This window comes from Pseudophryne corroboree, chromosome 4 (genome assembly GCF_028390025.1).
Source record: "Pseudophryne corroboree isolate aPseCor3 chromosome 4, aPseCor3.hap2, whole genome shotgun sequence".
Taxonomy (NCBI): domain Eukaryota; kingdom Metazoa; phylum Chordata; class Amphibia; order Anura; family Myobatrachidae; genus Pseudophryne; species Pseudophryne corroboree.
In genome coordinates this window covers 561,588,136-561,601,126 of record NC_086447.1, presented here as the reverse complement: position 1 = coordinate 561,601,126, position 12,991 = coordinate 561,588,136, and positions in this window count along the sequence as shown.

Sequence of the window (12,991 nt, the reverse complement as noted above, 5' to 3'; positions counted from 1 at the left end):
TACTGAGATTGTTTGTACTTGTTTACTGTTATTTTTGAATTGAGAGGCTCATGTGAGAGACTTTGGCTTACTGACATATGCGTGAGGACACGCATCCTTCCACCAAGGGCACATGTGGTACCCATGTTTGGGATACCCCTACTACCTCCCAATAAAGCCCTAACTGCAGCCAGTGTTGCTGAAGAAACTCTTTGTGTAACTGGCACTGTCAGGGTTAAATTCCATTCCCTAGTGCCGGGCAACAACTGTTGCACTGGGACCCAGGGGAGCCTCACCGTTAGTCCAGAAAGTGGGAAGCGGAGGGTCACTCTGATTGGCTCAGGAGGGCGTGAAAGAAGAGGGGGGAGGAGGCTTTCTTTGGAGAGAAGCAGAAGCGGGGCTGAGCGGAGAGTGGGCCAGAGTGAGAAGTGCTGGAGAGAATCGCTGCGGGTGAGCAGAGGAAGCCGCAGCGGGGAGTGCCCGAGAGGAGAAATGAGCCGTGTCAGCACCAATGCCGCCCATCACCGCCGATTTGCGAGGAGGAGAGGAGGTGAGCCGCATCAGCGCCGTGCCACACGTCACTGCCGGCTTGTAAGAGGGGAGAGAGAGAGGAGTAACCGCATGAGCGGGGAGGAAGCAGAGATGGGGCTAGCGGCAGCAGAAAACCACCCATCACAGCTGCTCCCTAGGAACAACGCCTCCGCACTTACACCCACCACAGAGGGGAGAACTGCGCAGAGTACACTGCTGCAGCTAACAACAAGGAGGCAATCAATAGGAGCATCCACTCCTATAACAGGTACCGGGTCACCTCTCCATTCCTGCAAATCTACATATAGTGGATTCCATCTGTAACAGTGTATCCCGGGTAAAAAGTGGGACGCCCCTGCCCAGAAACACCCGAGTCCAAAAGCTCCCCCTATACTTAATGATGCCTTGCCTATACAGTGACATCCCGCATGAGCTTGTTCTATATGTTCTCCTCTCACAAGCCAGAATCTGTTTATAAACCCACCAGCTTACACGGCGTGCCCGTCTGCCTGGAGCGATGCTTTGCTTAGAGTAGTGTTGCTCCCTCTGACTTACCTTTTCGTAGCTACAAATATGGTTAGCACCATTACCCATTGTTGCTGTGTTATATTACAAATAATCCATCCTGCACACATTCCTACAATTACTTATGTCCACTGGCGTCTTCCCAGGAGTTCATTATTAAAGTGCAAGTTAACTTTAAAAAGGAGACACTGACCTCAAACGCCAACTATGGCGCAGGAACTGAACGTTAGTGTCCGGCGTACAGCGCCACCCTGTGGACAGTTTATGTAGTGTCCCCAATTGACTGCCAGGACATTTCTTGCCTTCAAATGTCAGAAGCGGGTATCCATACCCTAATGATTAATGCTGCACATGATTTATATTATTGTTTGACCAAACCATTGTTGTGCCTTTCAAATGTGTAAACTGTGATTGCTGTTACCGATTCTACCGTAACTGAAATATTGCAAGATCGAATAGTGATATATAGATATAACTACAGCGGTGACTGATAACTTTTCGTTCAATAAATGGTTGTCGCCGTCTCCCCGTGTGGTGGTCCTTGAGTATATTGTGTTCGGGTTGTCCTTCCAGGGTCCTCCTTGTCCTTCTGTCTCAGCCATACAGGTGACGTGAAGAATAGTCGCTGGTCTCGACATCGTAGAAGAGTGGATTCAGCCGACAACGAACATGACTGAATTTCAGGTACGAACACACTCCACCCACTTCATAGATATATTACATAGTGGGGAACACAGGTAACCAGGAAGTGCAGAAAGACAAGTGGTACAGATTCACGCTTGATGAGGCAATAGTTCATGAAAACAGGAATACTTCATATGCAGATGCTGGGTAAAATAGATGAACACTGATAAAGCAGGTGTCTTGGAAACACACAGGTAATAAGGAAGTGCGGATAAACTTAATTGAACAGATTCCCACAAGACAATGCAATGGTTCATGAAAGCAGATATATTTGGTATGCAGATAGATAAACACTGATACGGCAGGAGTCTTGTATATATAATTAAACCAAATATCAGGTGTGGTCCATGTTAATAAATTAGCAGACAGCTGACAACTTCCCAGAGTCAGGAGGCCTAGTGACCCTTATTGGTGGGTAAACATATTGCACCAGAACAGACAGGAATGGTGTAACAATTTTTTGTGTGCACTGTATGGAATGGCATATTTTATGCTAAACAAATGGGAATGTACCTAATTCATCATGAGAACCAAATCAGTTACAAAAACCTACAACTTTTAAACTATGTGTTCTAGTTTTTGGACACTTCTAATTTAAAATAAATAAAACATGCAGCTTGGCAAATTTTGATGTGGGACATTGTTATTTCTTTAGTCTGTTATGGGTCACACAAATATTTACCATAGTTATCCATAATAAAACTACCTTCATCTTAATATCTAAAAGTGCATACACACTGTGAGATTCGGGCTAACCCTGATTCTCACTATGCGACAGGGGCTAGGTCAGTATCGCAAGCACATAATGACTGTGCTTGCGATACTGACTATGTGCGATTTTGGCTAAGTGTCAATTTTGACTATCTTTTCTACGAGATAGTAAAAATTTACTTACCTGCACAGTCTATCTAGGCTTGCGATGCCGACCGCACGGGGCTGCGCATCGGCATCGCATCGGGATCGCAAGGTGACTTTAACCTTGTGATCTGCATTAACTTTTGTTACAATTTCGACTATATAGTCGAAATTATAAGAAAATATTTCAGCATGTGTACACACTAGTGATGTGCACCGGAAATTTTTCGGGTTTTGTGTTTTGGTTTTGGGTTCGGTTCCGCGGCCGTGTTTTGGGTTCGGACGCGTTTTGGCAAAACCTCACCGGAAATTTTTTGTCGGATTCAGGTGTGTTTTGGATTCGGGTGTTTTTTTTAAAAAAACACTAAAAAACAGCTTAAATCATAGAATTTGGGGGTCATTTTGATCCCATAGTATTATTAACCTCAATAACCATAATTTCCACTCATTTTCAGTCTATTCTGAACACCTCACAAAATAATTTTTAGTCCTAAAATTTGCACCGAGGTCGCTGGATGGCTAAGCTAAGCGACACAAGTGGCCGACACAAACACCTGGCCCATCTAGGAGTGGCACTGCAGTGTCAGGCAGGATGGCACTTGAAAAAAATAGTCCCCAAACAGCACATGATGCAAAGAAAAAAAGAGGCGCAATGAGGTAGCTGTGTGACTAAGCTAAGTGACCCTAGTGGCCGACACAAACACCTGGCCCATCTAGGAGTGGCACTGCAGTGTCAGACAGGATGGCACTTGAAAAAAATAGTCCCCAAACAGCACATGATGCAAAGAAAAAAAGAGGCGCAATGAGGTAGCTGTGTGACTAAGCTAAGTGACCCTAGTGGCCGACACAAACACCTGGCCCATCTAGGAGTGGCACTGCAGTGTCAGGCAGGATGGTGTTATGCACACCAGTGCCTGCAGGAAAGTACTGGTGTCAGAACTGTTATGCACTCCAGTGTCTGCAGGAATGTACTGGTGTTTGAACTGTTATGCAAAACAGATGGACTCACAGACAAACTGGGGGATATGACATAATGTACACAGAAGGTGATAGGGTAACAAAATACACACAAAGTGAACAGAGAAGCCCAGAGGCTAAGGAACTGGGTATCTCCCTTGTATTAGAACTGCTCAGATGGAAAAGCAAGATGTTGTGTTTTAATACGTAGAGAACCCGAAATGCTGTTGCTAAGGGCAACAGCAAAACCCTAAAGGGTTACCAACGGGTGTGGCAGTAAACTCCTTGGTCAGAGATGGAATGATAGACACAAGGAGAATCTCCACAATCCTAATTCTCACTTGCAGTGCACAGGTTTTAGCTTACTGCCACTAAACTGACCCCTGACACCTAGCACAGTGAGACAGGATTAGACAGGCAAGTCTTAGAATACAGCCGCAAACTTGCTAAGTTCACAGAGTAGTAACAGAACCCCAGCAAGCTAAACGACTGACTCCAGTCTTACTGCTAGGTCTGGATTGGCAGAGTGTAATACCAAATCCCCAGGCCTATTTGCAGTAAGCAACAAACAAATACAAAGCTACACAGTACTGGCTAACTTTCATGAACTGACTAACCAACAAAGATTCAGCAGCATCTGCTTACCCTGAAAAGAGGCCTTATAAAGCAGGTGCTGTCCACGCCCCACTCAGACCTCACAGACTGTGAGCACAAAAACCAGCACCGGATCCCCTGCCGTGCACAGAGCCTATAACCACTGCACAGCAAAAGACCCGAACCGGAGTATCAGCTGCGCTCAGGTTACACCACTAGCACTTGTCTCCCGGTTGCCATGACGACGTGGCAGCACAGGGCAGGAGACCCTAACAGTACCCCCCCTCTGACGAGGGGTCAAAGAACCCCTACCACCGGGTTTATCGGGGAACTGCGAGAAGAAAGAGCGTATCAGTCTGGGGGCATGAAGATCACAACTGCGCACCCACGACCGCTCCTCCGGGCCATACCCCTTCCAGTGCACCAAAAATGACAGCCGACCCCGAACCACCTTGGAGTCAAGAATCCTTTCAACAACAAACTCCCTCTGGCCACGTATCAGAAGAGGGGAAGGTCTTCCACTGGAAGAAGGATTACTAATCGCCCGTTTTAAAAGGGAACAATGAAATGTTTTATTGATACCCAAAGAACGGGGCAGATCTAACTGAAATGCCACCGGATTGATAACCCTGGTGATCTTATAAGGGCCGATGAACCGGGGCCCTAACTTATGAGATGGCTGTCTCAACTTCAAATTCTTGGTAGACAACCAGACGAAGTCTCCTAATTTGAAGCTGCAGGGTCTTTTCCGCTTATCAAAAACCCTTTTGGTCACTAATGACACAGACACAAGGGCTTTCTTCACTTTCCGCCAAATACCTCTAAGGACCGAAACCACAGAGGAACCACCAGGCGTGGAGTCCAGGGGGTCAAAAGAATTGGCCTTAGGATGATGCCCATACACACAAAGGAAGGGAGAGATCCCTGTAGCAGAGTGAGCCGCGTTGTTATAGGCAAACTCCGCCATGGACAGATGAGCAACCCAGTCAGTCTGACACTTGGAGACATAACACCTGAGGAACTGCTCCAAGGACTGGTTCACCCTTTCAGTCTGCCCATTAGACTGCGGATGGTAGCCTGACGACAAGCTGACAGAAATCTGGAGATCGGAACAAAATGCCCTCCAGAATTTGGCCACAAACTGGGATCCGCGGTCAGAGACCACATCAAGTGGCAACCCGTGGAGACGCACAACATGCAGCATAAATAATTCAGACAGGCGTCTGGCTGATGGCAGCCCAACCAGTGGAACGAAGTGCGCCATCTTCGAAAACCTGTCAACGACAACCCAGATGGCTGTCATCCCCGAGGATTTGGGCAAGTCCACCACAAAATCCATTGAAATGTGGGTCCATGGCTTAGATGGGATAGAGAGTGGATGTAATGGGCCAACAGGAACCCCTCTAGGAGTCTTATTTCGGGCACAGATGTCACATGCCCGAACCCACTGATCCACATCCTTAGCCACTGAGGGCCACCACACCGCCCTAGATAGCAACTCCCGAGTTCTGGCAATACCCGGGTGACCTGCCGACTTCTTGGCATGGAATTCCAGGAACACTCGCTGTCTTAACCTAGGAGGCACAAACAAAAGACCTACCGGAAGGTCTGGAGGAGCCTGCTCCTGTGCTCTAAGGACTAATGATAAGAGGTCCTGGGTAATGCCCACTTTAATACATGATGGGGAAACAATGGGCAACGGCTCCTCGGTGGTCTCCTGGATTGGAGCAAAACTCCGCGAGAGCGCATCAGCCTTGATGTTTTTTGACCCAGGGCGATTTGTTATCAAAAAATTAAAGCGAGCAAAAAACAAAGCCCATCGTGCCTGCCTGGCATTGAGACGCTTCGCTGACTCTAAATATGCCAGATTCTTATGGTCAGTGAGAATTGAGACCACAAACTTAGCCCCCTCAAGCCAGTGTCTCCACTCCTCGAGTGCATCCTTAATAGCCAACAATTCCCGGTTACCCACGTCATAATTCATCTCGGCAGGCGAAAATTTACGGGAAAAGTAAGCACAGGGATGAAGGCGATTATCAGACACTCCCATCTGAGAAAGCACTGCCCCAATACCCATCTCAGAGGCATCCACCTCCACCACAAAAGGACGCTCTGGATCTGGGTGTCGCAGCACCTTGGCCGAAACAAATGCCCTTTTGAGACGGGCAAAAGCCGCTTTAGCCTCACAAGACCAGTGAGCAACATCCGCCCCTTTCTTAGTGAGTGCCACCAAGGGCGCCACTATAGACGAAAATCCAGCGATAAATCGTCTATAAAAATTCGCAAAGCCCAGGAAACGCTGAAGCGCCTTCAAACTAGTGGGCTGCACCCAATCCAGGACTGCCTGTACCTTGGAACCCTCCATTTGGAAACCTTCTGGGGAGATAATATATCCTAGAAATGCGATTTGCTGAACTTCAAATTCGCACTTCTCCAGCTTCGCCCCAAGCCGGTGGTCTCTGAGTTTCTGGAGGACTAAGCGTACATGCTTCCGATGTTCCTCCAGGGAATGGGAGAAGATTAGGATGTCATCTAAGTATACAACTAAGAATCTATCCAAATATTCCCTGAGCACATCATTCATGAAATCCTGGAAGACTGCCGGGGCATTACAGAGCCCAAAAGGCATCACCAAATATTCATAATGCCCTGAGTGGGTATTAAAGGCAGTCTTCCATTCATCCCCCTCTTTTATTCGGATTAGATTGTACGCACCGCGTAGGTCAATCTTAGAAAAAATGGTGGCAGTACGAAGCTGGTCAAACAAGACCGAAATGAGAGGCAGTGGGTATGAGTTTTTAATCGTGATACGGTTCAATTCCCTGAAGTCGATGCAGGGTCGCAACGAACCGTCCTTTTTACCCACGAAGAAGAACCCCGACCCAACTGGAGACTGTGAAGGTCTGATAAATCCCTTAGCCAAGTTCTCCTGAATGTACTCTGCCATAGCCTGAGTCTCAGGACGTGACAGGGAGTACAACCTGCTCTTGGGAAGCTTAGCATTTGGCAACAAATCAATGGCACAGTCATAGGGGCGATGGGGAGGTAGTACCTCTGCAACTTTTTTGGAGAACACGTCCGCAAAATCTACATAACACCCTGGCAATCCTGGCAAACTTAGCTGCGAGAGCCTGACTGGAAGGCTCAAGCAACTCCTGAAACAATCAGTACCCCAATTAAGAATCTCCCCAGAGACCCAGTCAAATTGATGATTGTGGGCCCTTAACCAGGGTAACCCCAACACCAATGGGGCAAAAGTACAGACAGTCACATAAAAGGACAATTTTTCAGAGTGTGTGGCTCCAATAAACAAAGAAATCTGGCTAGTGCAAGAGGTAATTTTACCTTGGGATAATGGTTCCCCGTTTAACCCACAAATCTCAATTTCCGATGCCAAGGGTACTAAGGGAACAGAGTGTTTCAGGGCGAATTGGCGGTCCATAAAAACCCCGTCGGCCCCACTGTCCACAAAGGCCTCAGTCTTGACAGTTTGACCGAGGATCTTCAAGGTCACCGGAATGATAAAAGTCTTCTTGGGAAATTCTGACTTCTGGCCTGACAGGATATTTCCCATCACCCTCAGGCCCTGAAGTTTTCCGGCTTTTCTGGGCATGATACTACCACATGACCTTTATTCCCACAGTACAAACACAACCCCTGCTGTCTCCTCCGCGTCTTCTCACGCGAGGAGAGGCGGGTAGCCCCAATCTGCATAGGCTCCTCAGAAAATTCCTCAGAGTCTGAGGTTCCCTTGGGAAGGAAGGAAATCTCAGTCTCCCTTTCAAGCCTACGCTCTCTCAGCCGTCTATCCACCCGGATGGATAACTGCATGAGCTGATCCAAGCTATGAGGCAAGGGATATTGTACCAGTTGGTCCTTTATCTGGTTAGAAAGACCTCTTCGGTACTGGTGTCTCAGGGCTGGGTCATTCCACTGGGTATCATGGGCCAACCTCCGAAACTCCGTACAGTAAACCTCAACTGGCCTTCGCCCTTGCTTAAGGATCGAAATCTGAGCCTCGGCTGAGGCCGTCTTGTCAGGGTCATCATACAACATGCCCAGTGCCGTAAAAAAAGCATCAACACTTTTAAGCGACGGACAGTCAGGCTGCAACCCATATGCCCAGACCTGTGGGTCTCCTTGTAGCAAGGAAATCACTATGCCCACCCGCTGAATCTCCGACCTAGAAGACTGAGGCCTAAGCCGGAAGTATAGCTTGCAGCTCTCCTTGAAACAAAAGAACTGCGAGCGATCTCCAGAAAAACGATCCGGGAGATTTACTTTCGGCTCCTTAACCCCTGCAGGTGCTGCTGCTGCGGGAGCTCCGCCAGCAGCCTGGGAGGTGTGCATTTTAATGGACAAATCATTAAATTGTCGAGTCAGGACCTGCACCTGATCGACCACCTGTTGCAACGTATTTTGAGGGGTATGCTCCATATTCCCACAAAATTTCAACAGGAGTATTAGGCTGCTGAATATGTTATGCACACCAGTGCCTGCAGGAAAGTACTGGTGTCAGAACTGTTATGCACTCCAGTGTCTGCAGGAATGTACTGGTGTTTGAACTGTTATGCAAAACAGATGGACTCACAGACAAACTGGGGGATATGACATAATGTACACAGAAGGTGATAGGGTAACAAAATACACACAAAGTGAACAGAGAAGCCCAGAGGCTAAGGAACTGGGTATCTCCCTTGTATTAGAACTGCTCAGATGGAAAAGCAAGATGTTGTGTTTTAATACGTAGAGAACCCGAAATGCTGTTGCTAAGGGCAACAGCAAAACCCTAAAGGGTTACCAATGGGTGTGGCAGTAAACTCCTTGGTCAGAGATGGAATGATAGACACAAGGAGAATCTCCACAATCCTAATTCTCACTTGCAGTGCACAGGTTTTAGCTTACTGCCACTAAACTGACCCCTGACACCTAGCACAGTGAGACAGGATTAGACAGGCAAGTCTTAGAATACAGCCGCAAACTTGCTAAGTTCACAGAGTAGTAACAGAACCCCAGCAAGCTAAACGACTGACTCCAGTCTTACTGCTAGGTCTGGATTGGCAGAGTGTAATACCAAATCCCCAGGCCTATTTGCAGTAAGCAACAAACAAATACAAAGCTACACAGTACTGGCTAACTTTCATGAACTGACTAACCAACAAAGATTCAGCAGCATCTGCTTACCCTGAAAAGAGGCCTTATAAAGCAGGTGCTGTCCACGCCCCACTCAGACCTCACAGACTGTGAGCACAAAAACCAGCACCGGATCCCCTGCCGTGCACAGAGCCTATAACCACTGCACAGCAAAAGACCCGAACCGGAGTATCAGCTGCGCTCAGGTTACACCACTAGCACTTGTCTCCCGGTTGCCATGACGACGTGGCAGCACAGGGCAGGAGACCCTAACAGATGGCACTTGAAAAAAATAGTCCCCAAACAGCACATGATGCAAAGAAAAAAAGAGGCGCAATGAGGTCGCTGTGTGACTAAGCTAAGCGACCCTAGTGGCCGACACAAACACCTGGCCCATCTAGGAGTGGCACTGCAGTGTCAGACAGGATGGCACTTGAAAAAAATAGTCCCCAAACAGCACATGATGCAAAGAAAAAAAGAGGCGCAATGAGGTAGCTGTGTGACTAAGCTCAGCGACCCAAGTGGCCGACACCAACACCTGGCCCATCTAGGAGTGACACTGCAGTGTCAGGCAGGATGGCCCTTCAAAAAAATAGTCCCCAAACAGCACATGATGCAAAGAAAAAAGAGGCGCAATGAGGTAGCTGTGTGACTAAGCTCAGCGACCCAAGTGGCCGACACAAGCACCTGGCCCATCTAGGAGTGGCACTGCAGTGTCAGACAGGATGGCACTTGAAAAAAATAGTCCCCAAACAGCACATGATGCAAAGAAAAATGAAAGAAAAAAGAGGTGCAAGATGGAATTGTCCTTGGGCCCTCCCACCCACCCTTATGTTGTATAATCAGGACATGCACACTTTAACGAACCCATCATTTCAGCGACAGGGTCTGCCACACAACTGTGACTGAAATGACTGGTTGGTTTGGGCCCCCACCAAAAAAGAAGCAATCAATCTCTCCTTGCACAAACTGGCTCTACAGAGGCAAGATGTCCACCTCATCATCATCGTCCGATTCATCACCCCTTTCACTGTGTACATCCCCCTCCTCACAGATTATTAATTCGTCCCCACTGGAATCCACCATCTCAGGTCCCCGTGTACTTTCTGGAGGCAATTGCTGCTGGTGAATGTCTCCACGGAGGAATTGATTATAATTTATTTTAATGAACATCATCTTCTCCACATTTTCTGGAAGTAACCTCGTACGCCGATTGCTGACAAGGTGAGCGGCTGCACTAAACACTCTTTCGGAGTACACACTGGAGGGAGGGCAACTTAGGTAGAATAAAGCCAGTTTCTGCAAGGGCCTCCAAATTGCCTCTTTTTCCTGCCAGTATACGTACGGACTGTCTGACGTGCCTACTTGGATGCGGTCACTCATATAAGCCTCCACCATTCTTTCAATGGTGAGAGAATCATATGCAGTGACAGTAGACGACATGTCAGTAATTGTTGGCAGGTCCTTCAGTCCGGACCAGATGTCAGCACTCGCTCCAGACTGCCCTGCATCACCGCCAGTGGGTGGGCTCGGAATTCTTAGCCTTTTCCTCGCACCCCCAGTTGCGGGAGAATGTGAAGGAGGAGCTGTTGACGGGTCACGTTCCGCTTGACTTGACAATTTTCTCACCAGCAGGTCTTTGAACCCCTGCAGACTTGTGTCTGCCGGAAAGAGAGATACAACGTAGGTTTTAAATCTAGGATCGAGCACGGTGGCCAAAATGTAGTGCTCTGATTTCAACAGATTGACCACCCGTGAATCCTGGTTAAGCGAATGAAGGGCTCCATCCACAAGTCCCACATGCCTAGCGGAATCGCTCTGTTTTAGCTCCTCCTTCAATGTCTCCAGCTTCTTCTGCAAAAGCCTGATGAGGGGAAAGACCTGACTCAGGCTGGCAGTGTCTGAACTGACTTCACGTGTGGCAAGTTCAAAGGGTTGCAGAACCTTGCACAACGTTGAAATCATTCTCCACTGCGCTTGAGATAGGTGCATTCCACCTCCTTTGCCTATATCGTGGCCAGATGTATAGGCTTGAATGGCCTTTTGCTGCTCCTCCATCCTCTGAAGCATATAGAGGGTTGAATTCCACCTCGTTACCACCTCTTGCTTCAGATGATGGCAGGGCAGGTTCAGGTATTTTTGGTGGTGCTCCAGTCTTCTGTACGCGGTGCCTGAACCCCGAAAGTGGGCCGCAATTCTTCGGGCCACCGACAGCATCTCTTGCACGCCCCTGTCGTTTTTTAAATAATTCTGCACCACCAAATTCAAGGTATGTGCAAAACATGGGACGTGCTGGAATTTGCCCAGATGTAATGCACGCACAATATTGCTGGCGTTGTCCGATGTCACAAATCCCCAGGAGAGTCCAATTGGGGTAAGCCATTCTGCGATGATCTTCCTCAGTTGCCGTAAGAGGTTTTCAGCTAGGAACGAGTTGGCATTTGCGAGATGCTGCTACTGGTGCCGCCGCTGCTGTTCTTGCTGCGGGAGGCAATACATCTACCCAGTGGGCTGTCACAGTCATATAGTCCTGAGTCTGCCCTGCTCCACTTGTCCACATGTCCGTGGTTAAGTGGACATTGGGTACAACTGCATTTTTTAGGACACTGGTGAGTCTTTTTCTGAGGTCTGTGTACATTTTCGGTATCACCTGCCTAGAGAAATGGAACCTAGATGGTATTTGGTACCGGGGACACAGTACCTCAATCAAGTCTCTAGTTGGCTCTGAATTAACGATGGATACCGGAACCACGTTTCTCACCGCCCAGGCTGCCAAGGCCTCAGTTATCCGCTTTGCAGCAGGATGACTGCTGTGATATTTCATCTTCCTCGCAAAGGACTGTTGGACAGTCAATTGCTTACCCGAAGTAGTACAAGTGGTCTTCCGACTTCCCCTCTGGGATGACGATCGACTCCCAGCAGCAACAACAGCAGCGCCAGCAGCAGTAGGCGTTACACTCAAGCATGCATCGGAGGAATCCCAGGCAGGAGAGGACTCGTCAGACTTGCCAGTGACATGGCCTGCAGGACTATTGGCTTTCCTGGGTAAGGAGGAAATTGACACTGAGGGAGTTGGTGGTGTGGTTTGCAGGAGCTTGGTTACAAGAGGAAGGGATTTAGTGGTCAGTGGACTGCTTCCGCTGTCACCCAAAGTTTTTGAACTTGTCACTGACTTATGATGAATGCCCTGCAGGTGACGTATAAGGGAGGATGTTCCGAGGTGGTTAACGTCCTTACCCCTACTTATTACAGCTTGACAAAGGCAACACACAGCTTGACACCTGTTGTCCGCATTTGTGTTGAAATAATTCCACACCGAAGAGCTGATTTTTTTTGTATTTTGACCAGGCATGTCAAGGGCCATATTCCTCCCACGGACAACAGGTGTCTCCCCGAGTGCCTGACTTAAACAAACCACCTCACCAACAGAATCCTCCTTGTCAATTTCCTCCCCAGCGCCAGCAACACCCATATCCTCATCCTGGTGTACTTCAACACTGACATCTTCAATTTGAATATCAGGAACTGGACTGCGGGTGCTCCTTCCAGCACTTGCAGGGGGCGTGCAAATGGTGGAAGGCACAAGCTCTTCCCGTCCAGTGTTGGGAAGGTCAGGCATCGCAACCGACACAATTGGACTCTCCTTGGGGATTTGTGATTTTGAAGAACGCACAGTTCTTTGCTGTGCTTTTGCCAGCTTAAGTCTTTTCTTTTTTCTAGCGAGAGGATGAGT